The following is a 25,850-nucleotide window of genomic DNA, read 5'->3' on the forward strand; positions in this document are numbered from 1 at the left end:
AGCTTTAGACCGCCACATCCATCAATAAACAGGAGACATGGACAAATGCAACAAAAAATAATCTCTTCAGGGAAAGAGGTGAATGACAGAACATACTGCACACCTCTACAGCTTGGACTATCTAGATAGGTGTATTGCCACGTTTTAAAGTATTCCTCTATTTCTTTCTGAATACAGTTGCATTGAGCAAGTTTCAAGGTATGGTCATGTTTGGATATAGGCTACATATCCAGAATGAAAGAAAGACAAAGAACATGTGCTGAAATGGAAACTGAGTCCTAGCAGACACCCTGACTTTCCGTTTCACAGTAATGTCAAGGGATGAGAGGACTATGCAAGGTGACTTTGACTAAATGCCTTAGGGTCTATGAGAGAAAGCCATTGACATGACTTTAATATGGCATATTTTTCTCACCATACTGAGGCCTAAAGTCATGTATGTTAAAACCAACAGGGAGAATAAAAATGAAATACACATTTCCCTTGGACTTGGAGGCAACGTGAGAAGAATCCAGGAAGACCACTGTCACAAGCCGGAGATACAGTGTCCTGCCAACACGTACACTTTAGCCAGTTACACGGAACCGCTCGGCTCTCTTTCATACAGTCACTGAAGTTCAGAACACAGAGCTCAGTACACATCATAGGCTCATCTGCTGCTGTGCACTTGTGAGTGTATGTGAGCCTGTCTGTTTGTGAGGGAACTTAAAGGAAATGGAGAGGAAGCCTTTCTACGGAAGAGAGGAAGAGTTCCCCACCCCCAGTTCTCTGGCCGTGTGCGGTAGCAGCAGCGTTGTAACATAATTACTGCTGGGACGCTTCTATTCCCAATGATCCATTTGCGTCAGTCAGGTTTTCGAGCCCAGCCGATGAACAGATTCTCAGTTTCTCAAGGATAAAGAGATGACCCTCTCCTAACTGTTATATCCATTTCATGTGCAGGGGCAACTTTCTTTCTCAGGGTTATCTACTGGTGCTAATTCTATTAGTTTTCAAGCATGAAGAAAAGAATGCGAGTTTAGAGTAATCTCTTCATAAAAATGGTCTGAATAAAAAATCTCTGATCAATACTGAGAACAAAGATACGACTTGTCATGCAACTGTGAACAACCAACAGGCAAAATATAAACTACAGCTCCAGAAAAAAGACCACTGCAAATTTAACACTTCTGTTCCTCACTTAAAATATTCCTTTTCAACTTTTTGGAAAGGAAAGAAAAAGGTACAGTGGAGCTATATATGCAACAACATTAATCTGAGCATGTTTCTGCTTTTGGATAAAGACCAAAATCTATATTATTAACTTATTATTTCATAAATCACTACTACTGTTAAAATAAGTGTCTAACTACTCAACTTAATATGTTAACTTAACACCTAACATCTCTGCCTCTGAGCCAAAACCTCTCTCCAAAAACATTTAATAAACAGCATCCCATATGACAGACAGTATGTCAATTTTGCCAGTGAATTTACAGACATGAGTCAGTGTCAGAATCTGACATTCTCCCTGGCTGAGAACTTCAAGTGTCACTACAAACCAAGTTCTTCCATTTTAAATCATTCTGATGGAGTCACAGATGACACAGGTCTAACAGAAATGCATAGACTGCACATTTCTCAATATTGTTATACATCTTCATAATGTCAACTTTTCAGGAACAAGAAAACATCAGAATATCCTTTCAACATCTAGGCACTCACACTTCAAAAGCATTCATTCTTATGTATGCATATCATCGATATAGGTTCTGTGAACCTGCTGTCAGTGTGATGTGGTGTATTTGTCCATTTATATGGTTTTCCATTCATAGGGACTTTTAAACAGGGAGGGATACTCACGCAAACAAAGAGCTGTTACAGCCCTCCACCCACAGTCATCCTACCCTTAACACAACATTTCCCCAGTCACCCTACCCTTAACACAACATTTAACCAGTCACCCTACCCTTAACACAACATTTCCCCAGTCACCCTACCCTTAACAGTCAACTTTTCCCCAGTCACCCTACCCTTAACACAACATTTAACCAGTCACCCTACCCTTAACACAACATTTCCCCAGTCACCCTACCCTTAACAGAACATTTACCCAGTCACCCCACCCTTAACACAACATTTACCCATTCACCCTACCCTTAACACAACATTTACCCAGTCACCCTACCCTTAACACAACATTTCCCCAGTCACCCTACCCTTAACCCAACATTTCCCTAAGTCACCCTACCCTTAACCCAACATTCCCCCAATCACCCTACCCTTATCCCAACATTCCCCAAGTCACCGTTCCTTTTCCCAACATTCCCCCCAGTCACCCCACCCTTATCCCAACATGCCCAGAGTCACCCTACCCATAACCCAACATACCCCCAGCACCCCTACCCTGAGTCACCCTACTCTTAACCCAACATACCCCAGCCCCACTACCACCAGTCACCATACCCTTAACCCAACATACCCTCAGTCACCCTACCTTTATCCCAACATACCCATAACCCCCCTACCCTTAGACTGCAACCCTTAACCCAACACATACCAAGCCCACCTTACCCCCAGCCACCCTAATCCAAGGCTCCTTACCCCCTAAACCCCAGCCACTCACCTCCCTACTCCCAGCTACCTACCCCCAGCCTCCTTACCCCGTACCCCCAGCCCCTACACCCAGCTCCCTTATCCCCCCTACCCCAAGCCCCCTTACCCTGAGCACTCCTAGCCCTGCTCTGCCCCTAAGGCACACTGCAAGCTGTGTTCAGTGGCATGACAGCCTTTTGATGTTCCACAGATCGCAACTCCAAAATGGTAAACAGCACAGATGAATCAAGATCTTCCTCCTGGGGGAATTCTCTGTGTAGGGATATTAGGGACGTCATGCATTAATGTGTCTCGGCAACACTACATTCACCCGCTCTCGTTCCATCTCGGAATACACTGAATATCCAGATAAGACATTCCGATTCAGCTTAAATACAGTATTTAATTACTCATGAACTTAGCATTTTTTTTTATCACCAGCAGACTGCATCAACAAACTGAACTGCTGTGACTTTCCCGAGTCGTGGTAAGCACATGCTATTGTTTTTGTTGGATGTTACCTTCTGTTTTGATCAACTTACATGTAGCAATGGTGCATCTTCAAACAGATTTCTTTTTAAAAATGGCTTGAAATAAATATTTGATTTTATCATCCCATTTTTATCTTGCTCTCTGTCCCTCTGTTGCTCAGTGTTCCATTATATAAAGGTTTATGCAACCCAAGCAACATGGACCATCATGACTCAGAACTCTGAAAGGTTCAGCATTGATCTGACTTCTGGTATAAAAAAATTTGATAGCAACAATATTCTTATGCTAACTCATATACTGACTGTGGAGATAGTAACAATTTAATATTAACCCCTAAGTTGTCAAATGTTCTAATGCTGAAAACACAATTGCAGAATAGAATAATTTAAACATAGTCAAGTAAATGTTAAAACATTAACATGTTTGTGTGTTTAAATTTTGTTGCGGGTTTCAGTATTATAGAAACTCTTCTGTTTATTGTAAATGGATATTGGTTGAAGCCCCGATACAGGTTGCTTTGATACTTAATTTTACCTACAAATTGTATGTCTAATAAATCACCCTTGCTGTTTATTTCAGGACTGTGAGGGCATGCTGATTGAAGTTTAAAGGTGCCGTACATCTGATACTCCCACTCAAATTGCCCAGCTCCTCCAAAAACACACTGTTGTGAAAAAGTGATCTAATTTGTCTGAAATATATCACAACCAATCACATTTAAAATGGGGTTCAGTTGTGCAACAATTTGTTTGGGGAGAGAGATTCACTGCTCTGTCTGCTCTAGTAGGATAAATGGTCATGTGACTTGAGTGGTTCCTTAAATACAGCGCATTGATAAACAATGTATGATTGGTGGATATGATTGTCTAAAATCTGAAGCCTGACCCGCTTAACCCCTCACAGTATGAAGAAACATATACAACTAGATTATGATCAGATCTGAACATTATGATTATTATGTGATAATTCATAACACCTGAACTAAAGGATTTTTAACACAGCAATAAAGAGAGCATTATCATTATTTTCTAAATGTTTTAATGTTATTTCTAGTTCACAGTCTGAATATATCATAGAAACTAGAAGAATATGAAGCTTTTGCCTGCACTGCACCTTTAAAAAAGAACAGGAAAGATGTACAGTAGATATGACATTAAACACAACTTCTTACTGGGGTGAATGCTCGGTGGACACAAAGTAATTTTACTTTAAAAACTAACCCAAAGCTGAGTAATAACTTTCACTTTAAAACATGGTCTTACATAAATGTTGTCTGCCTGGTGCATGACTGATGTTTATGCAACGAGCATTTGAATGGGGGCATATCCGTGGAAAGGTTATGCTCATACAGGACAAAAAGGACAGAAAATGAGTCATACTAAATTATTTTCTCTATCAATAGTTGTTGTTTGTTGCTCAGAACATTACAACTAACAACATTTCTCCTGCCTCTGTTCTAAGACCAAGAATGAATTCATTATAACTAACCAACAATGAAATCAACCTATAAAGAATATGATGAATATTTACAGCCCCCAATTAAGATTAGATAATGATTAAGTACTTCTATTAAGTACTTTGATAGACAAAAACAGGAATGGTTTGTGTAAATATTCAATGGTAAAGCTGGTACAATTGATCTTAAATGTGTACATTGGGATTTACATGCATTGCTCAACCATTCTGATGATTCTGATGATTTAAGACAGACAAGCCAGTGGAAGACCAAAAGAGCATTTTGCCTCAGATTAAAATATTTGAAGGAATTTTCTTGAAGGAAAGAACAGTATCCTGCACCTCTGTATTGGCAGTTCTGCCCACTCTTATTATGCAAACTGAAACTGTTGTGCAAGGATTTGAAGGATGCCACTCAACTGATGTTTAGCAGATTTCTCCACAGGTTATCTAAGCGATTTAGATCTGGACTCATTGCTAGCCACTTCAGAACTGTCCAGCATTTTGTCTTGAACCATTCCTGGGTGCTTTTTGTATGTTTGAAGTTATTGTCCTGCTGAAAGACCCATGACAGGGACCCCGTTTTTGACACTGGGTTTGACATTCAGCTCAAAAATGCCTTAGTATTCTCCTGATGCCAAGATGTCATGATGCCAAGTACACGTTCAAAACACCCAGTGCCAGAGGCAACAAAGCAACACTAAAAAATTTCTGAATGTTTTACAGGAAGGTGGTCTCTTTGAAGGTTTCATTTAGTTTGTAGTTAACATAGAGATGATGTGCTTTACCACAAAGCTACAGTTTGGTCTTGTCTTTCCCCAGGAGACCAGATGATTTTTGTGTGTTCATTTCTGTTTTGGCAAATTGCAGTCAATCTTTCTTAAGTCTCTCTCTCAGCAATCAAGTCCTCCTGGATCTCCGACCATACAATCCCTTTCATTGAGTTGACGACAATTGGTGCAAGTTGAAACGGTCATACCTTCTGTCTATGGGTAAGCTTGAATCTGTGAGGCAGTCGATCCAAGGACTTTCTCCATCATGTCAACAATCCTTTACTGTGGTCTTCTGTCAACCACGTGCAGGAAGGTTGGCAACAATGGGAGGGGAGTTAAAGTTTGTGATAACATTACATACAATGGAAGAAGGAACATCAAGGTCTCTGGAGATGGAATCGTAATCTTGAGATTGTCCATGCTTCGGCTACAATCCTACGAAGGACCTCCTCAAACAATTCTCTGGTTTTCTTTCTATTCTTCCTGCTCATTGCAAAGGAGACCTACTTGACATATATTAATTTAAAACAACTTCTCGAAGGTGCCAATACTATTGTACAGGACATTTTAGGGTTTCTTTGTGGAATAAGCTAAGATGTTGTCATTCACTTTTGTGTTGTTTTGCCAACATATGGGGATACCAAAACATTTTTCAATTACAACAGTTTTCTAGAAGAAACTGTCCGTTATTTGAATAAAGTACAAGGGTGCCAATATTTTTGGCCACGACTGCACACACACACACACACACACAAAAGCATACACACACACACACACACACACACACACAAACACGCAGATAGGCCCTGCTGCCTGCCTCTCCAGGAATCTTTTCAAGCCAACTGTTCTGTGATAGCCTGTGGCTCTGACTGAGTCCCAGTTGCTGGTGACGGATGCCTCTCCCCCCATGCATGGTCTGAACATTGTTGGCAGCTGGGTCAGTGACAGGGGGCTGAGTGGAAGCAGAAAGGGGAGTAAAAACAAGCTGGGAAGCAGAGAGTGTGACACTGTCCAACTACAGCCAGAGAACAGCTGATATACCAGGGATGGGCTCAGTCAGTCTACCATTTCACCTGGATCAGCAATGCACGCACGCCATGTACAACAGGGAAAGGAGGGGAGAGACAGGTGGCAGACTTGACCACAGAGATCCTATTAAATTATTATATTGTTCTAATTCCTAATTGGATGGACTCAACACACTCTCACAGTGGCTTAAGAGAGCCAGACTCAGGAGACAGAGAGTAGGGAAAAACTACTGAAGCCAGAACAAGATTTAAATACAGAGGGCACTGTATGTTTGCAAGTGTGCATGTGTATACATAAACATACATAATATATACACACACATTGAGCTCCATATCAAAATGCCTTGGTGTATGTATATACTGTGTATATATATATATAAATATATATATATATATATATATATATATATATATATATATATATATATATATATATATATATATATATATATATATATATATTTAGAGGGATTCATTTACTCTTCTGAATGTATCCCTCTATTCTTATATATATAAACATATGGTGCCCTCGATAAGTATTGGGACAGTAAAGTCAAAATTGCTATGTTTGCTGTAAACTCAAGGCATATGAAAAAAATATTAAAAGATGAGTATGTGGCAAAAGTACAGACATCTGTTTAAACACCATTCCCCCATTTCATGAAAGCATAACTATTGAGAAAATTCAACTTATGTAAGAAATATAAAAGATAGTATTTCATTGCAAGTCACTTGGATGCAAAAACAGCAGTGTGTCTGCAACCCACTGACATCACTAAACTCTTGGTACCGTCCTTTCAGGTTCTCTGACAATCTTTTACTGCAGTCATTCGGAGCTCATGCTTGTTTTGGGGAGTTTCTGGCTTCAGCCTCCTCTTCACCAAGTGAAATGCATGATCAACTGGATTTAAATCAGGAAACTTGACTTGGCCAATGTAAAACATTCCACTTGTTTTCCCTGATGAACGTCTTGGTAGCGTTAGGCAATGTCCTGTTATATTGTGGAGAGTCAACAAATGAGTCTTCATGCACACTTGTAGCCAAGATGCTATTGTACACTTCTGAATATATTTTGCTGCAGCCATCATTTATTACTTCACCAATAAAGATGAGTGAGCCCATGCCATGACATTACTGCATCTCCACCATGCTTCACAGATATGGTGGTGTGCTGTGGATCATAAGCAGTTCCTTTTTTCTCCACACTTTTGCCATCTCATCACTATGATAAAGGTTCATCATTGTCTCATCTGTCCAATAAACTCTGTCCCAAAACTGTAATGGCTGATCTCTGCCATTTTTAGGAAATCTGGCCTTTCTTTTTTGGTGGTAATCAGTTAGCATCTTGCATTGAAGCTTTTGCAATTCTGCTGCCGAAGTCTTCTGCAAACAGCAGATGGAATTAATGGCTGACGTCATGATGGCAAGTCGGCCTTAAGGCAGCAAAGCAGTGATCTGGAATGTTCTCCGTTTGTAGATGATCCATCAGACAGTGGAATGATGCACTTTGAATTGCTTGGAAATGGCTTTGTGTCCCCTCTCAGACTTCTGGCCACCAATAATCTACAACCTAATTTCTAAAAAATATGCCCGCTTGGAATTTGATGCCAGCAACACGTTTCAAATAAATTGGGACAGGGCAAAAAAATACTGGAAAAGTTGTGTAATGCTAAAAAATAAACCTGGAGGAACATCTCACAACTAATTTGCTTAACAAATCAGCAACGTGACTGGGTATAAAAAAAGCATCCCAGAGAGGATGAGTTTTTCAGAAGTAAAGATTGGGAGTTCACCACTGTGAAAGACTGCACAGGCAAATAGTGCAAAAATTTAAGAATAACGTTTCTCAATGTAACATTTCTAAGAGTTTGGGGATCTCATCATTAACTGTACATAATATAATTAAAAGATTCTGAGAATCCGGGGAAATCCAGAGAAAGATGACCATGATCTTCGGGCCCTCAGGCAGCACCGCATTAAAAACAGACATGATTCTGTAGTGAACATCACTGGATGGGCTCAGGAACACTTCCAAAAACCATTGTCTGTGAACACAGTACGTCGCTGCATCCACAAATGCAAGTTATAACTCTACCATGCAAAGAAGTATATCTAAACAAGATCCAGAAACGTTGCCGCGTTCTCTGGGCCCAATCTCAATTAAGATGGACTGTGGCGAAATGGAAAACTGTCTTGTGGTCAGACAAATCTTTTCGGGATTCATGGATGCCACGTCCTCCGGGACTGAGGTCTCCTCAGTTCCCAAACACTCACAGATCATTTTTAAAAGAATAGGTGATGCAACACAGTGGTAAACATGCCCGTCCCAACTTCTTAGAAATGTGTTGCTAGCATTACATTTAAATTGGCATGTATTTTTCCAAAAACAATAACATTTCTCAATTTCAACATTTGATATGTCATCTTTGTACGATCTTCATTGAAATATAGGGATACATTATTTGCACATCATTGAATTTTGTTTTATTTGCATTTTACACAGCATTCCAACGTTTTTGGAAACAGGGTTGTACATTTTAAGGGCCTCAGTTACCTTTGGTCTTTTGATCTTGGCATGATTTCTAATCATGGTTAATCTTTACGCAATTTATTCTCTAATGATTTTTGAATCATTAACACCTGATTTGATGCAATTGATTCAAATTCCTTTCACGTTATGTGACGGTAGAGCTATACAAACTTTTTCTGCATATGAAATTACATTTCTGTTCATTGTAATTGCATAAATGGTTTCAAACAATTTAATTGGGATACCTTCATCAATGAATGTGGTTGGAATTTATCTAAATCTTATCTAAATATGCTAAAATGTACTCACATATGACAAATGTACTCACTCAGTAAGAGACATTCGCTCTTCTTAGCTGGCTCCGCTTACAGGGTCCAGCAAAAAAGGGGAGTTAACCTGACTAACACTAAAGGAAGGAAATGATGGAATGAAATATTTGACACATTACAGTGGATATAAAAAGTCTACACACCCTTGTGAAAATGCCAGGTTTTTGTGATGTAAAAGAATGAGACAAAGATAAATCATGTCATAACTTTTTCCACTTTTAATGTGACTTATAATGTGAACAATTCAATTGGGAAAAAAAAACTGAAATCTTTGAGGGGGAAAAATGAAAAATAAAAACCATACAATAACCTGGTTGCATACGTGTGCACACCCTCCTATAACTGGGGATGTGGCTGTGTTGAGAATTAACCAATCACATGCAAACTCATGTTAAATAGAAATAATTACACACCTGCCATCATTTAAAGGGACTCTGATTAATCACAAATAAAGTTCAGCTGTTCTAGTAGGATTTTCCTATTTAGTTGCATCTCAGAGCAAATGCCATAGTCCGCAGAGAGATTCCAAAGCATCAGAGGGATCTCATTGTTGAAAGATATCAGTCAGGAGAAGGGTACAAAAGAATTTCCAAAGCATTATATATACCATGGAACACAGTGAAGACAGTCATCATCAAGTGGAGGAAATATGGCACAACAGAGACATTACCAAGAACTGGACGTCCATCCAAAATTGATGAAAAGACGAGAAGAAAACTGGTCAGGGAGGCCTCCAAGAGGCCTACAGCAACATTAAAGAAACTGTAGGAATTTCTGGCAATTACTGGCTGTGTGCTACATGTGACAAAAATCTCCCGTATTCTTCATATGAATGGGCTATGGGGTAGGGTGGCAAGACGGAAGCCCTTTCTTACAAAGAAAAACATCCAAGTCCAGTTGTAGTTTGCAAAAACAAACATCAAGTCCCTCAAAAGCATGTGGGAAAATGTGTTATGGTCGGATGAAACCAAGGTTGAAGTTTCTGGCCATAATTCTAAAAGAGATGTTTGGCGCAAAAACAACACTGCACATCAACCAAAGAACACCACACCCACAGTGAAGCATGGTGGTGGCAGCATCATGTTTTGGGGCTGTTTTTCTTCAGCTGGAACCGGGGCCTTAGTCAGAGTGGAGGGAATTATGAACAGTTACAAATACCCAGATATGTTGGCACAAAACCTTCAGGCGTCCGTTAGAAATCTGAAGATGAAGAGGAAGCTCACCTCTCAGCATGACAAGGACCCAAAGCACACATCCAAATCCACAAAAGCATGGCTTCCCCAGAAGAAGATTAATGTTTTGGAATGGCCCAGCCAGAGCCCAGACCTGAATCCAATTGAACATCTGTGGGGTGATCTGAAGAGGGCTGTGCACAGGAGATGTCGTCGCAATCTGACAGATTTGGAGCGCTTTTGCAAAGAAGAGTGGGCAAATAGTGCCACGTCAAGATGAGCCATGCTAATGGACTCCTACCCAAAAAGACTGAATGCTGTAATAAAATCAAAAGATGCTTCAACAAAATATTAGTTTAAGGGTGTGCACACTTATGCAACCAGGTTATTGTGAGTTTTTTATTTACAATTTTTCCCCCTTAATGATTTCAGTTTGTTTTTCAATTGAATTGTTCATGTTATAGGTCACATTAAAGGTGGAGACTATTTATATCCACTGTATATGGTGCTCATCCCTGCATACTGCTAATATCTAGTATTACATCCTCACAATAAACATTAAAAGTTAAAAACACACCTTTTTCAAGTTAGATAAAGCACATTAAACATTATTCAGAGAAGCATATTATAATAACAGGAAATCTTTTGATCTGGAAAATTAGATTATGTATTCCTTTCATTTTTGCTCTATCAATCTCTCATTGAAGTTCAGTCAAAGTATAACAAAGCAAGCAATATCTTCCTTAGCTTCAAGAGAGAATGTATACAACAAGTGTGACCTACGAAAATTTAGTTATTTCAGTAGAGCTGGAGAAACCATTAAGCAACTCCTTTTCTGCTGCACTGTCTGCTTTTAGTATGCAACACATTCTCAAAAACATGATGTGCAGCTCCTAACACCTTCCATTTCATAAAAAACAAAAACAAATGACCCACAGGATGGATATTCACAAGTACACAGTAGCATAAGGCTCAACTATTTAATGGTAAACAACTATTTGTGGTTCCACTTACATATCAATAGTGACACAAATATTGCAGAATGAGGGTGATGTCCCACAGGTGCAGAGTGGCTCTGTTAAAGCCCTTCACCTCGGCACCACCACATAGCAGAAGCTTTCACAGCCTGACCTCAGAAACCACACTGCAGCTAGCAGGCATCTACTACTTCTCCCTTTTCATTTATATCTACTGTCAGTCGTCAGTGCAAATGAAATAACTTGACTTGGAAGAGGTGAATAAAATGTGAAAGTATGAATGTTGTCCTACTGAAAATAAGTAACATATCTTTTGGAACACTAGACATTCAAATGACACATGGCCACTTATTTGTTGTTAAGCCTGGATTGTTTATCATGAGTACCATCCCTAGGAAGTTTCCATCTCTAGAGCCTGTAATACACTCAGAAATAAAACCATCTAAAGATAGGAGTGCACTGTTTATCCAACATGACTCAACATCAAAACAGCTCTGTTCAATTTCACATAGGCCATTACAACACAACGCTTTGTAGAGGTAGAACTCCGGATTTACATATCGAATCAAGCAGACTACGGACATGGATTACTGGAACCATGTCCTGTGGTCTGATGAGACCAAGATAAACCTATTTGGTTCAGATGGTGTCAAGCGTGTGTGGCGGCAACCAGGTGAGAAGTGTGTCTAGCCTACATTCAAGCATGGTGGTGGGAGTTTCATGATCTGGGGCTGCATGAGTGCTGGCATCACTGGGGAGCTACAGTTAATTAAGGGAACCATGAATGCCAACATGTACTGTAACAAACTGAAGCAGAGCATGATCCCCTCCCTTTGAAGACTGGGCCGCAAGGCAGTATTCAAACATGAGACCGACCCCAAACACACCTCCAAGACGACCACTGCCTTGCTAAAGAAGCTGAGGATAAAGGTGATGGACTGGCCGAGCATGTCTCCAGACCTAAACCCTATTGAGCATCTGTGGGGGATCCTCAAACGGAAGTTGGAGAAGCGCAAGGTCTCTAACATCCACAAGCGCCGTGATGTCGTCATGGAGGAGTGGAAGAGGACTCCAGTAGCAACCTGTGAAGCTCTGGTGAACTCCATGCCCAAGAGGGTTAAGGCAGTGCTGGAAAATATTGACACTTTGGGCCCAATTTGGATATTTTCAGTTAAGGGTGGACTCACTTTTGTTGCCAGCGGTTTAGACATGAATGGCTGTGTGTTGTGTTATTTTGAGGGGACAGCAAATGTACACTGTTATACAAGCTGTACACTCACTACTTTACATTGTAGCAAAGTGTTATTTCTTCAGTGTTGTCACATGAACAGATATAATCAAATAGATACAAAAATGTAAAGGGTGTACTAACTTATATATATATATAGCTCCGGAAAATATTAAGAGACCACTGCAACTTTTTCTTTTCTAAAAAAGTCGAAAAGGAAGGTTTTGATTGAGGAACAGAGGGTTAAAATTAAGAGACCACTTCAAATTGAACGCTTCTGTTGTCACTCAAAACTTTCCTTTTCAACTTTTTTGGAAAGGAAAAAAAAGGTGCAGTGATCTCCTAATTTTTTCCGGAGCTATATATATGGAGAGAGAGAGAGAGAGTAAGAATATTCTGAACACCGATAACTTAACCCCACAATCCTATATTACATTTCTTACATGTTTACTTCGGTTTACATTGTGTTAATAATGATTATTTTTTTTAAATGCAAAAAAGTTGACTCGCTCTATTTAACCCTGTGTGGGACATGTAGAAAGTGTAGGGGGTGAGAGAGATAGGGGATGACAGTCGTGAAAGAGGATTAACTGCAGATTGAGGCAGCCGCTTGGGTTCAGGATCTTACTGCTGATTTTCCAGAGTGGCCAGAGAGAGCTGAGCGGGTAAGGACACCTCTGCCTGACTGAGGGCTCGCAGGGGAAGGTCAAAGAAGCCTGTAAGAAGCTGTCGATCCTTAAGCCGCTCTGCCCTACTCAGCAGCACATGTGCTGAGTGGGCCTTATGGAGTGGCTTACTACCAAAGGTCAAAGCCAAGGGCAGGACAGTTGAAAGGTCAGCCGCTCCCTTAGACAAATAGTGCATTAGCGAGTGGTTCACTCATGCTTCTGTGTTAGGGACACTGGCTCAGGCTATCAAAGCTTTATAAAGCCACTACAGTTTGGGATATTGATATTTAGGTCAGAATAATATTGGGCTGATTTTCAATAAAGAGACTTTGTGGATATAAGTGACATAAATGTGACAAATAGGAAATAATGAAGCTTTTTACATTTGCTTTTCCAAGATTGCATTACCTCTACTGTACACTACTATATAACTTACTTATTTTCACATTTAAAATCATATTAATTATATATATGAGTGTTCTTCTTTGAAAAAAAAAAGAGCTCTGCATAGTAAGTGTTTGAATATGATTCTATATATATTAAAATTATATTAACTTTTAAACCGCACACCCATGCAGGAAAGTAAGCTGTATTTATAAAAGGGCATATGTGCTGTATTAGCCTGTGCCAGCGTTGGCCCCTGGTCCCCACACTAACGGTTTGGAAGTCATCATTACAGCACATTAAGGGCCTGCCCAATAAAGTTACAACTGTGCTGCCTTACAACCGGATAGATGTTTTGATTTGGCAGGCTCCACAGAAATGTATTTACACAATAACACAGACTCACGTTTGTGAGATTGGAGGAGAAAGGCAAGGAGCCAATATTTTGATACACATTTAAAATTACGATTTTGTGTGTTTGTCAAACATGTCACTGGCTTGTATCCTGGAGTAAATTAAACTATTTAGCATCAAAGGTGAGGCTCTGTGGTCTGGTGGTGAGACACGAGGCAGTCAGGGTTTTTTTTGGTTTAGAGAACAGCTCTGGATGAATGGGTTAGGTGACCCTGCTAGAATGGACCCTGTAAATTAATCTGATTTACATGCATAGTCAACAAAAAAATTAAAACAATCTATTCATATTCATGGTTTGGTCTTTCGAGTGCAAAATATATAATATATATATATATATATATATATATATATATATACATCCCTTTTATTTATTAAAGGTACTCAGGAAGCTTTCTTATAGAGTCTAGTAAATACACAAGAAAACTAAGGGCTAAAACATTATCTGCTGGGCTCAAGATTCTGCATCCTGTCTCCAGGTCTCACAGGAGAATGCTGAAATGTTCAGTTCGATGATGGAGCTCCAGTAAACAATGCATCATGTTGCAGAGAGCATGCGCTAAGAGCTTTGTAACAAAACACAAAAGCAAAGTGGACATAGAGAAGAAGCATAGATTTTCCTCTTGTGTTGAACTGAGAAATATCTTGAACATAATTGCCAAAGTGCCCTCACACCTAACTTTGAGAAAAAGAGAGGACTTGCCACATTGGATCCCAGTCGCACTAGTGAATATTACAGAGAAACAGAAAGAAAACAACTCATTTGCAATTCACTGGGTTGAAAGAATAAAGGAATGGCATGATCTTAACTGATTGTTGAGTTTTGTGAAGAGGTTTTTACACTGCTATTTCACAAATCTATCAAAAGACAATTTTCCAATTCATGTCCATTGTGTGAACCATCGTTTTTCTCCATTTAACAAATAGTTAATCAGTCTTGTCATAAAATGCTTCAAAATTCTCTTTCTGACTGTGCCTGGTGAGACAAGAGCAGTTGACACCAGAGCAGCTCTCAAGGGTACAGTAGGGGAAGTGTTATGCCCACAGTACAATGGTGAAACATGGTAAACACTACAATATATAAGTACACTCATGAAATGGTTTTAACTAGTATTAACCAATATAAATAAAGGTAATAAGCAAAGGAACAAAAACAACATGAATGGAGACACAGCATACAGTATATAAAATAAGTATATCAAATAGTAGATGAAGTGGCTATCCTAAACAAATAGTGCAATAAATAAACAGGTAAAAACAAAATGTGTTGTATGTGGGGGGGTGCTCACCCAACTATCAAAGTAGTGATATCCTCTTTATTGGACCAAGAATATCCAACTCCTGTCAGTCTCTTCCTTCAGCCTTCAAAGCTTCCTGCTGCTTTCTCCTCCTTGAGAAAAAGAAATTCCTGGGAGGGGAAAAAGAAAGTGTTTCGCTCACTGATTCACAGGCATGGTGTAAACGCCAGCATTCTCTTTCTGACAACCAGTGTTAATTGCAGATCAGACTCGCCCACACACTCCACATTTCTCCTGTGTGCCTCCTGGAAGGAGCTGAGACCAGGCTGTGATATGCTTGAGCTATGATGAGAAGGGTCCAGACCCCTAGTCCTCACACCAATTACCACCTCAGATCTTCTCTCTCTTACCTGGGTCAACTTTCTGTACATAAACTAAACACTTTATACATCTAGCAATGTACAGAGACATCATATGTGCTTAAAAAAAGCATGATGTAATATGGTACCGAGATATTTTTCTTTTTTTTCTTTCTACGAAAGCTCAAAATGCATTGGTCACTCATTAGCATGGTAACATACTATGTATATATAATTACAGGTTATTGACAATTGTATCCTCTTAGTTATTACATTAGTCTATCACATTTCTTAAATAAGTTTATTCTAACAGAACACTTTTCTGTAAGATATGGCAAAGCAATCAAATTTGTGCTTTAGGTGCAACAAGGACCCATTATTGGTTGTAAGCCTTGGGCATTTTAGAAGCAAATGACGGTGGGTTGGGGGGTGCTTTACCTTGCTGAATTAATAGTAACTATTGGCCTGTTGGGGCAGTAAAGTAAATGTAATCGGCTGGGTGTAAATGTAAATACTCAAGAGTGGACCAAAATAGACACTCAATAAAAAAAATGCACACAGATATGCTTTTATATTGCTGCAAAGACAGTTGTCCTTGAAAAACTGAACAATTTTAATTCACCAAAAAGCCAATAGGGAAGGTTAGACATCAGTCTGTCTAGACCAAATACACTATAACTTAATTTGTCTGAATAAACAAGTCAAATAAGTTGCCATACGCATTTGTCAGTATGATGTAGCTCTTTGTGCCAGTACATAATCTACTACACTAATGTCATGACCTTTCATGTCAGCTGACTACTATGACATCTGTAACAAAAAAAAATGTAGGTTTACACTGACAGGTACAATGTGGTGTGTAGACATTTACACAATGTCCTTAATGGCAGATTAGTTATCAAGACAAATCTATGCATTTTTAATTGTTGTAAATCCACTCAATCCATACAATCGGTAGAGCAGACGAATATCTTCAACTCATGTTCCAAACTAGACCATGACCTAACTGACTCTTTTCGGACATGAAATTACAAATGAAACACAGGTGCAGAGCTGCAAAGCTTTGAAGAGTTGTTGTCTGATGTTTATTTATGTTTATTCTTAATTAAACTCCTTAGGGAGAAACAACTGGGAACTTCAGATTTATACAGGCCTCCATTTAACCAAACACTGATTTTTAAATAATTGATTATAACTTTTACCAGGCAATCAGTATAAGCAGGTGACGGTGGAAAACCTATATAGCTTACATTTCTCCACACCAGTTGTAGACGGTATTATTCTGATGGGACAGTGGTCACAAGCTGACCAGCAACCTCTACATTTCAGGACTTACAATGCAAACCACATCATCAATACATTTCACTGTCGTTAGGCCAAGGTACTATTTAATTGTTAAAACAAATGCTTAGGATGCTATGTCACCAATTAAAACAATATATGCAAGTCCACTTCACACAGTGACACACAGTGACAACAGTGGGAAAAGGACAGACAATATCCTAGTCGCACCATCTTAGTTGAAGCATCTAAATCAGCCGGTAAAAGTGCATACATTTGTAGGATTTAAAATCAACCAAAGTAGGCTATTTCAAACAGTCATTGCAAGTATTGTGTCGATGTGATGGCATTCCGATTTGTGAATGTAAGAGGAATATTCTTAGTACCAAAAGACAAAACATTAGCAAAGCATGATCCTTTCTGAGAAGTCCTCGACACTGACTGAACGATAGCCACTGTAAACAAGTTACCGTAAAGGCACAGCCATGGTAATTCAAAACGATTGTGAAAATCTATATTCTAAGAAGGATCCTAAAAAAATGTAGACCCCGAAAAAGTTTATGAATACGTTTTAAAAAAGAAATCTGAACCGTTAATTATTGGAGCATTATAGCAAATACCTAAAATCGCTGTGAATCGTAATAACTATACGAAGCCTATTATTAAGAAAGCTAATGGACAATTGTTATTAAACAGACAGAAACTGACAGAACATTTGAGATGTCTTTTCAATCCCAAATTCACTCTACGTCTCCCTCTTGCGCTTTCTCTCACACACTAGTGCCCCTCAGTTCAATATTGTTTCTATTTTTGTTACTCACCTTGTCAAGTCCCTCGTTGTATATAGATACTAGATATCAGAGGCTCCAATGCATAGTCTACAGTGTGAAAAACGTAATTTCAGTCACATTTACACACGAACTGCTATTTTAGGGAGCTGACAAACTCAGTAGGCACTCTGTCAGTGAGAGACTCCTCCCCGTATCTGACGAAATCAACCTCCCACTCACATCTCATCATTACAACTATAGCCGAACTTAACATGGCACGCTAGTGGACTACGTTTAATATGTGGAGTTCTAAAACGTGACTTAAAATGTGGAAAATGACAGTAGACGAGCGGGATATAGGCTATGCCATTTATGACTTCTCTCTGCATTGTGAAAGTTATTCTACGGCTATTCAGATGGTTTGTATCAAATGTCCAATGCTAAAACTGAGATGTTTTCCATTCCTTAAAGTCTGTATCAATAAAGTAGTCTAATTAAATGTGAAAGGTTTATCTGGTACATGATTGATACTGTAGACAGCTAGTCTCTATAGTCAGATAGTATGCAAAAACATTGCAAAATCAGTCTGCGTTGAGAGACTCGGCAGTAGTCGTGAGCATCAAACGGGTAGAGGCGACTGACTTCGGACTGTCTACACTTGAAATCGTCTTGGATTAAATTCCTTCTCAATATTTTTTGTATATCAGTTGGTCAGTCACAATTTACCCATGATACATTGCGGGTTTGATCGTCTCCAAACAAGTCACTATCCTACCTGTAAATGATTGACAGTGTGTGTGAATGTAAGTGTGTAAGTTGCCTATGTATGTGTTTATCTGTGTGTGTTAATTTTTTTGTTGTTGCCCGCTTTACGTCATATCTATCAAAGACAACAACAAACATTGATTTTAAATAGTCATTTTTCTGATCCAATAGAATTACTCAGAGGATTTTCAGTAACCAATTACAAAAGAGAGGTGGGACTTGCTCAGCTCGCATTTGGCAAAGTCACGTGTAAGTGAAGGATCTTAAGAAGAGGTGTGCTGGGCGGTGCTGAGCTCGGAAAGTTTTAGCGGGAATTAAAGAAACAGGTGCATGTGAAAGAAAAAGTAGTACCGCAGCATTTGTAGAAAAAGTAGGATCACATCATTTTAACTTCTCAACCCTCTATACATTTTTTCGTATGCAACTTTCCATATGGGTTTTGGAAACATCTTGAAAACAAGTAAATGACCTGACACCATTTTGACAGTCTGTCCACTAATGAGCTGTGTACCACTATTTTCACTTTCATAATACATTATGAATTACACTCACCTAAAGGATTATTAGGAACACCTGTTCAATTTCTCATTAATGCAATTTTCTAATCAACCAATTACATGGCAGTTGCTTCAATGCATTTAGGAGTCTGGTCCTGGTCAAGACAATCTCCTGAACTCCAAACTGAATGTCAGAATAGGAAAGAAAGGTGATTTAATACTATGAGGCATTGATTCAACAAGGTGCTGAAAGCATTCTTTAGAAATGTTGGCCCATATTGATAGGATAGCATCTTGCAGTTGATGGAGATTTGTGGGATGCACATCCAGGGCACGAAGCTCCCGTTCCACCACATCCCAAAGATGCACTATTGGGTTGAGATCTTGTGACTGTGGGGGCCATTTCAGTACAGTGAACTCATTGTCATGTTCAGGAAACCAATTTGAAATGATTCGAGCTTTGTGACATGATGCATTATCCTGCTGGAAGTAGCCATCAGAGGATGGGTACTTGGTGGTCATAAAGGGATGGACATGGTCAGAAACAATGCTCAGGTAGGCCGTGGCATTTAAACGATGCCCAATTGGCACTAAGGGGCCTAAAGTGTGCCAAGAAAACATCCCCCACACCACTACACCACCACCACCAGCCTGCACAGTGGTAACAAGGCATGATGGATCCATGTTCTCATTCTGTTTACGCCAAATTCTGACTCTACCATCTGAATGTCTCAACAGAAATCGAGACTCATCAGACCAGGCAACATTCTTTCAGTCTTCAACTGTCCAATTTTGGTGAGCTCGTGCCAATTGTAGCCTATTTTTCCTATTTGTAGTGGAGATGAGTGGTACCCGGTGGGGTCTTCTGCTGTTGTAGCCCATCCGCCTCAAGGTTGTGCATGTTGTGGCTTCACAAATGCTTTCTGCATACCTCGGTTGTAACAAGTGATTAAGGCAGTTCTGAAGGCGAAAGGGGGTCAAACACAGTATTAGTATGGTGTTCCTAATAATCCTTTAGGTGAGTGTATAAATGTTTATAAATGCATAAATTACAGATGGGTATCTTTTATTTCATTGATTTGTTTACCGACCACTTGGTTAAGTCCATCTCAATCTCATGATGCAAAAATATTTTTGTAATAGTGTACTTAATATTAATAACAAACTGACCTTATTTTTAAGAACAATAACCACATTTGCAGAACATTTGCAAAGAAAAAAACAACTGGTGGCATCCTATGCCTCCAAACTGTAGTGTTGGTATAGGCCTACGTCCTGCTTTGATTTACATGTAAGGTACAAAGGAATTACATTTTTTTTCAAAGAAGCCACATCTGATATACATTTTTTGTTAAAGGTAATAGAACTTTCTTCAGCGGTTAGACTTTAGATTGAGGAACCATATATTAGCAACTGTAATCCATGGTTAAATTTTCTTTCATACGCCATTACCTTCTGCTAACTAGCCAGTAACTGTAGCCAAAAAGAACTCTATGGAGATAATATGAGCATATTTGAAAAATTTATCTACAAATCACCTGTAATCAACTACATATCTGGGTTCATGTTACTTAAAGATGATGGCCATGAAATAATAAACATAGCTACAATGCCTCATTCAACAAATTTGTAGTTGATTACAGGTGATTTGTAGATACATTTTTCAAATATGCTTTCAAATATGGTTCGATAAAGATGGCAAAATGTAGCTTAAGTTTGTAACAGCTGTTTAATTAAAGAAAACTTTATTACATTTGATCTTGGTCCATAAGTAAAAGTTAACACAAAAGTTTCAGAAGGTTGAAGTCATTAGATTTAAGTCATTTTCATATATTTTCATGTAGACCTGTCATGAGATTTGATACCACAACCCTGGTTTTACCAGCGCCATACTCTACCAACTGAGCTGAAAGGTGTCTCAAATGTCATAGCATCATCTTCATAAAGTGTTTATTCATACTAATTTAAGTATGAATAGATATACATACATATATGTTATGTTAAAATGGTGTGTGCTAATTATTACTACCATTATTTTCTTATTTTCCATATGGAGCCCCAGAGATGACATTCTTTTTTAACGCAATGTTTTACTCAATGAGTAAAACAGTTCCCAAGTATAATAGCTAGATAATTACACATTCTTAACTTGTACTATGTAATACACACAGGATATTCGTGCACTTTACCATTTTCTTAACCTGAGCTCCCGCCAGGCACTAACTGAGCACTGAAATGCCGTTAGGCGCATTGAACTGCAGTCAGCTGGGCGTGGGGGCATACACGCTTTACAATTCTTTGCCCTCCATGTCACCTCCCGGGCTCCATATTACCACATGTTTTGACAATGTAAATAAATGTGTCTTATGCCAATATAGCCTCTTTGAATTTAACAGAATGATTACTCTTAAAAGTAATCATAACATTTTACTAGCCATTATATACATTAATACTAGCTAATAAAGTAGCTATTAAATACGTTGATACTATAACCAATCATATGCAATATAAACGATACTGTTTGAAGTGTGTTTTCCATAATACTTCACTGTCTCATGTTATTTATATCAGACCTTGTATACAGTACATTACAAAGGAGTAGCACCCTTACATGGAAATACAGTGTATTTCAATATACAAAGTTACATTCCAGATCTCTAAACATGATCAGCTGTCGGAATCCTAAATACTTGTAATGGGGCTAATCGGTATTAAGATTCCTATTTGGATTATTCCTATGGTTATCTAGGATTTTATCAATCCTACCATTGATCTTTAGTCGGGTCCGTCTTTTAAAATCCAATATTAGAAAATATTAAGTATTAAATATTAAAAAGTAACACCAGATGTTGTCCCTAACTGGTCACATCGCTGTTTTGAAAAATAACATTGTTTGAAATCTGTTATAAGAGTGCAGTTTACCAATCCGACACCTTTACCAAATATAGTTTCTGAAAAGACACATTACAGTATATTACAGCAGTTTAAATGAAAATGTAAAACATCCAAGAAACCAAACCTAGTTCAAGTTAACTGTGACTATGATAAGGGATTTGGAACAGTTGTGTTAAACAACCTAATTAGCATGTTAGTACACTTAAATATATATATAGAAATTGTGTCAAATAAATACTTGAAATACACCAGTATTATTTTGGAGTACTTACATGCTATTTCCAATTATTTTTTATAAATATACTAAAGTATGAAATAAGTGGGTGCATATTAATGCAATTAAAGGGGCCAAGTGTAAAAAAAAAAAAAAGACTAGTAGACATCTGCAGTAAATGTTAATAAAGTTAATCTTTCAAATAAAATTGTTCTACAATTTTATTTTTTATTCCATTTAATTGTAATTTCCTCACACTTGCTTAGACAATTGCAGTACTATCCTTCCCAGCCTAAACCACACTGGAGTAGCTAATAATATTACAATGGCATTCATTAAGGGAAAATAAGGACACAAGTCATGTTATTGTTTGAATTCAGTCTTGTAAAAGTTTAGAGGCAGGATTTTACAGTGTCCTTTTAAGTATATACTTTAGTATCCTTATTACTATTTAAATAGTAATTAAATAATATTTTAAAACTATTTAGTGTTCTGATGTTATACTGAAGTGATTCTAAAAGAATATACTTCATGTGTACTAATATTTTGGGTGGGCTTTAATAAAATCCTGTAAACCACAATTTCTATTACACACTTTATACTATAAAAGACAACAGATTAATTATAAGCCTGTTAGACTGTTGCTATAAAATACTTTTGAATGTAAATGCCAACTAAGTTGGCCATTTTGTTTAATCACATAGTTTGTTGATAACATTTTCAGACAATATAAGTTGATTGAATGATTTGTTATCTTGTCCAAACGATTTAATGGTTATTTTGTGTATTCAGGACTAATTTGTAATGCAGCACATGTTTTTCTTCCTGGACCATGTCAAAATTAACTGATTGTTTCTTGACAGACTAAAAATGATTTTGAGTGCCAGAGAGTGTAAGTAGGTCGAGCGTGTTGGGAGGAGTTGGAGCTTAATTTGTCTGTACCAGCAACAGACCTTTTTTCTGTTGTTGAACAGCAAAATCATCTTGGTTTGCTCTGCCTATTGTTGTTCATCACTATTCATAAAAGTAGGCTGGTTCTAGATCTTGTTTATATATGGTTTCATCTTTGCATGGTAGGTTATTAACCTACTGTTAATAACCTACCATGTATATAACCTACTTACAGCGACGTACTGTTCCTAAACCCATGCAGTCATGTCCACTATAGAATCGTGTCAGTTTTTAATGAAGTGCCGCCTGATCACTGCCATCCAATATTGGTTTTCAGCCTTGTCCCATGCATACAGAGATTTCTCCAGATTCTTTGACTCTTTTTATAATATTATGTACCGTAGATGATGAGGTCCCCAAACTCTTTGCAATTTTACGTTGAGAAACATAATTCTTAAATTGTTACACTATTTGCCTGTGCAGTCTTTCAGAAATTGATTAACTCCTCCCCATCCTCACTTCTGTCAGACCCATCCTCTCTGGAATGATTATTTAATACCCAATCATATTACTGACCTGTTGCCAATTGACCTAATTCGTTGTGTGATGTTCCACCAGGTTTAGTTTTTCACCATTACACAACTTTTCCAGTCTTTTGTAGCCTCTGTCCCAACTTTTTTGAAATGTGTTGCTGGCACGAAGTGGGCATATATTTTTCAAGAAACAATTAAATGTCTCAGTTTCAACATTTAATACAGTATGTTGTCTTTGTACTATATTCAATTAAATATAGGGATCAATGATTTGTACATCATTGCATTCTGTTTTTATTTACATTTTCCTCAGCGTCCCAACTTTTTTGGAAACGGGGTTATATATTAAAACATGTTTTATGCATCCTACATGTTAGTTAAGCTACTGTCCAATGTATTTTTGTTTCTTGGAATAGAAACACCATACTAATAAATATCTTCATAAGATCAATTTAATTAAAAGAAAATATCAGAAAAGAATGTGTGCATGATAATGCAAATTATCAGCATTTTTTATAATAAGAAAATGAAATATATAATCTCAAATTGTAGCATTCAAATTATTTGCACACTGAATCACACATGATAGCTAGATTACATTAAGTAATATTAAAGGGAATGTATAGCCAAAAGTCTTTAAGATTGTATTGTCAAATTATTCGAAAACTGAAAATCAACGAAATTCCAACAGCTGGTCTGGTCTTTTTATAAGAATTAACAAGTCTCTATTGTAGGATGTATTTGTTGCTTTCTTGCCAATGTTGTAGCCAACTCCTGTCCAGAATGCTCCAGCATTCAAAGTCAGACCTACTTAGGCTATCAAAAACTGTTCAATAAATAATCATATCAAAATGTAAAGTAGTCTGGATACAAGTACTATTACATGATCTGACAAGTACAAATGGAGTAGCCTAAAAATATCAAGAATGATAAGACAAAAAAACAAGATCTAATGAATGAATGTAGATTGAACGAAATATATGTTGTTCAAACAACTTAGGTTCTAGTATAAAAGACACATTTAAATGCTTTACTGGGTGTTAGTATCATCTTTGATTGAGCTGTTCAGAACAATACTAAATAGTTAAAAAACTGTATTGTGTGTCAATACTTAGGTTGTTGATAATAGATAGACAAAATGTTTCAAGCCTTGACATACTCAAAACTGTAACTAGGTCACTTAGGAATTTTAAATGATATCTTGGTAAGCATCTGAAGTGTATATTTGTCCATGTAATTTAGGCTATTTATCTGCTGTTAGGGGAATATGTCTTAAACTTACATCGTTTTTCCCCAAGAATTTTGCTGTGCTTAGTTCTATATATTTTCTGTTTACAAAAAACATTCCTTAGTTCTTGCCCATGACAGGAATAACCCTTACATGCGGTAGCCACCACCATGCTTGAAAATATGAAAAGTGGTACTCAGTTACATGTGCTGAGTTTCCCCAAATTTACTTTAGTGATTTTTGCAACCTTCTTTTGACTTTATCATTTAAGTTAGAATTCTCAAGTAACTGCATTGATGTTTGTTGTTCAGGATGTTTTTTAAATTGTGGGGGTACAGAGATGGGGTATTATTTCAAAAAGCATGTTAACCACCATATACTTTATCGTATACTGAGTGAGTCAGTGCAAATACTTACTTATTGACTTTTGACTGTTCATTTATGAATGACAGTATTAACAGTGATATTGTGGGATACTGTGGACAGATTAGTGATACAAATTAGTGATACGGTTATCAGTTCTGGCTGTACAGAAACAAAATGCAGAACACTTTGAAATTTGAAAACTTTCTGAAGCCCCAGTAGTCCTTATACCTTAATATACTCTTCAAACCTAACTGCATACTATACCCTTGAAGGAGTATCATAGGTATCCCAACCCCAACACTTCATGTAAGAGAAAGGCCTACGTCTCACCTGTTTGAGTTGCACAAAGGCCTTCACAGAACCTGCTGTAAAGGGACTTTTTATCCTGCAAGGATTTCCTCTGTATTTCGTTGCCTCTCTTTACCCCCGTCTCTCTTCTATGTATCACTCGTTCTCTCTCTTGAACTTCAAAGCCAGACCAGCTGGCTTTGGATGCTTTCTTTCTTGCCTGTGAGTGGCCTGACTTCACACCCTCTGCCTCCTCTTGTCCCTTGGTGTTTCTGCCGGGAGGGAGTGGGGCGACAGCAGTTTGAAGGGTAGGACCCCAGATGGACATAGACATGCCAGGCATGCGTTGTATGACAGGGCTTGGCTCAGGGGCTTTCTGGACCAGCCGCAGCTGTCAGTCATGGGTAGAAGGTGTTAGGAGGTTTCTCCTTTTATTATTGTGATTCAAATACTGTAAATGTAAAGACAGAGGGCAAATATGACTGAACCAGATAAAATACATCA

General features: G+C 38.1%; 1 protein-coding gene across 5 annotated transcripts in view; it reads right to left on the reverse strand.

Moving 5' to 3' along the window:
* The window catches only part of mef2aa (myocyte enhancer factor 2aa), an 88,815-nt gene extending 63,236 nt beyond the window's left edge, over positions 1 to 25,579 (reverse strand). For 2 of the 5 annotated variants that reach the window (XM_010892706.4, XM_010892704.4), the window contains exons 1-2: positions 17,721 to 17,889; positions 15,311 to 15,429 (exon numbers count right to left, since the gene is read on the reverse strand). The gene's annotated coding sequence lies outside the window, so the exon portion shown is untranslated. Of the gene's footprint in view, positions 1 to 15,310; positions 15,430 to 17,720; positions 17,890 to 25,388 lie in introns of those variants that run through there. The other 3 variants (XM_010892707.5, XM_010892709.4, XM_034288174.1) reach the window with 2 other exon arrangements.
* Between the last annotated feature and the right edge of the window lie 271 nt (positions 25,580 to 25,850).

This window comes from Esox lucius, chromosome 19, assembly GCF_011004845.1.
Source record: "Esox lucius isolate fEsoLuc1 chromosome 19, fEsoLuc1.pri, whole genome shotgun sequence".
Lineage (NCBI taxonomy): Eukaryota > Metazoa > Chordata > Actinopteri > Esociformes > Esocidae > Esox > Esox lucius.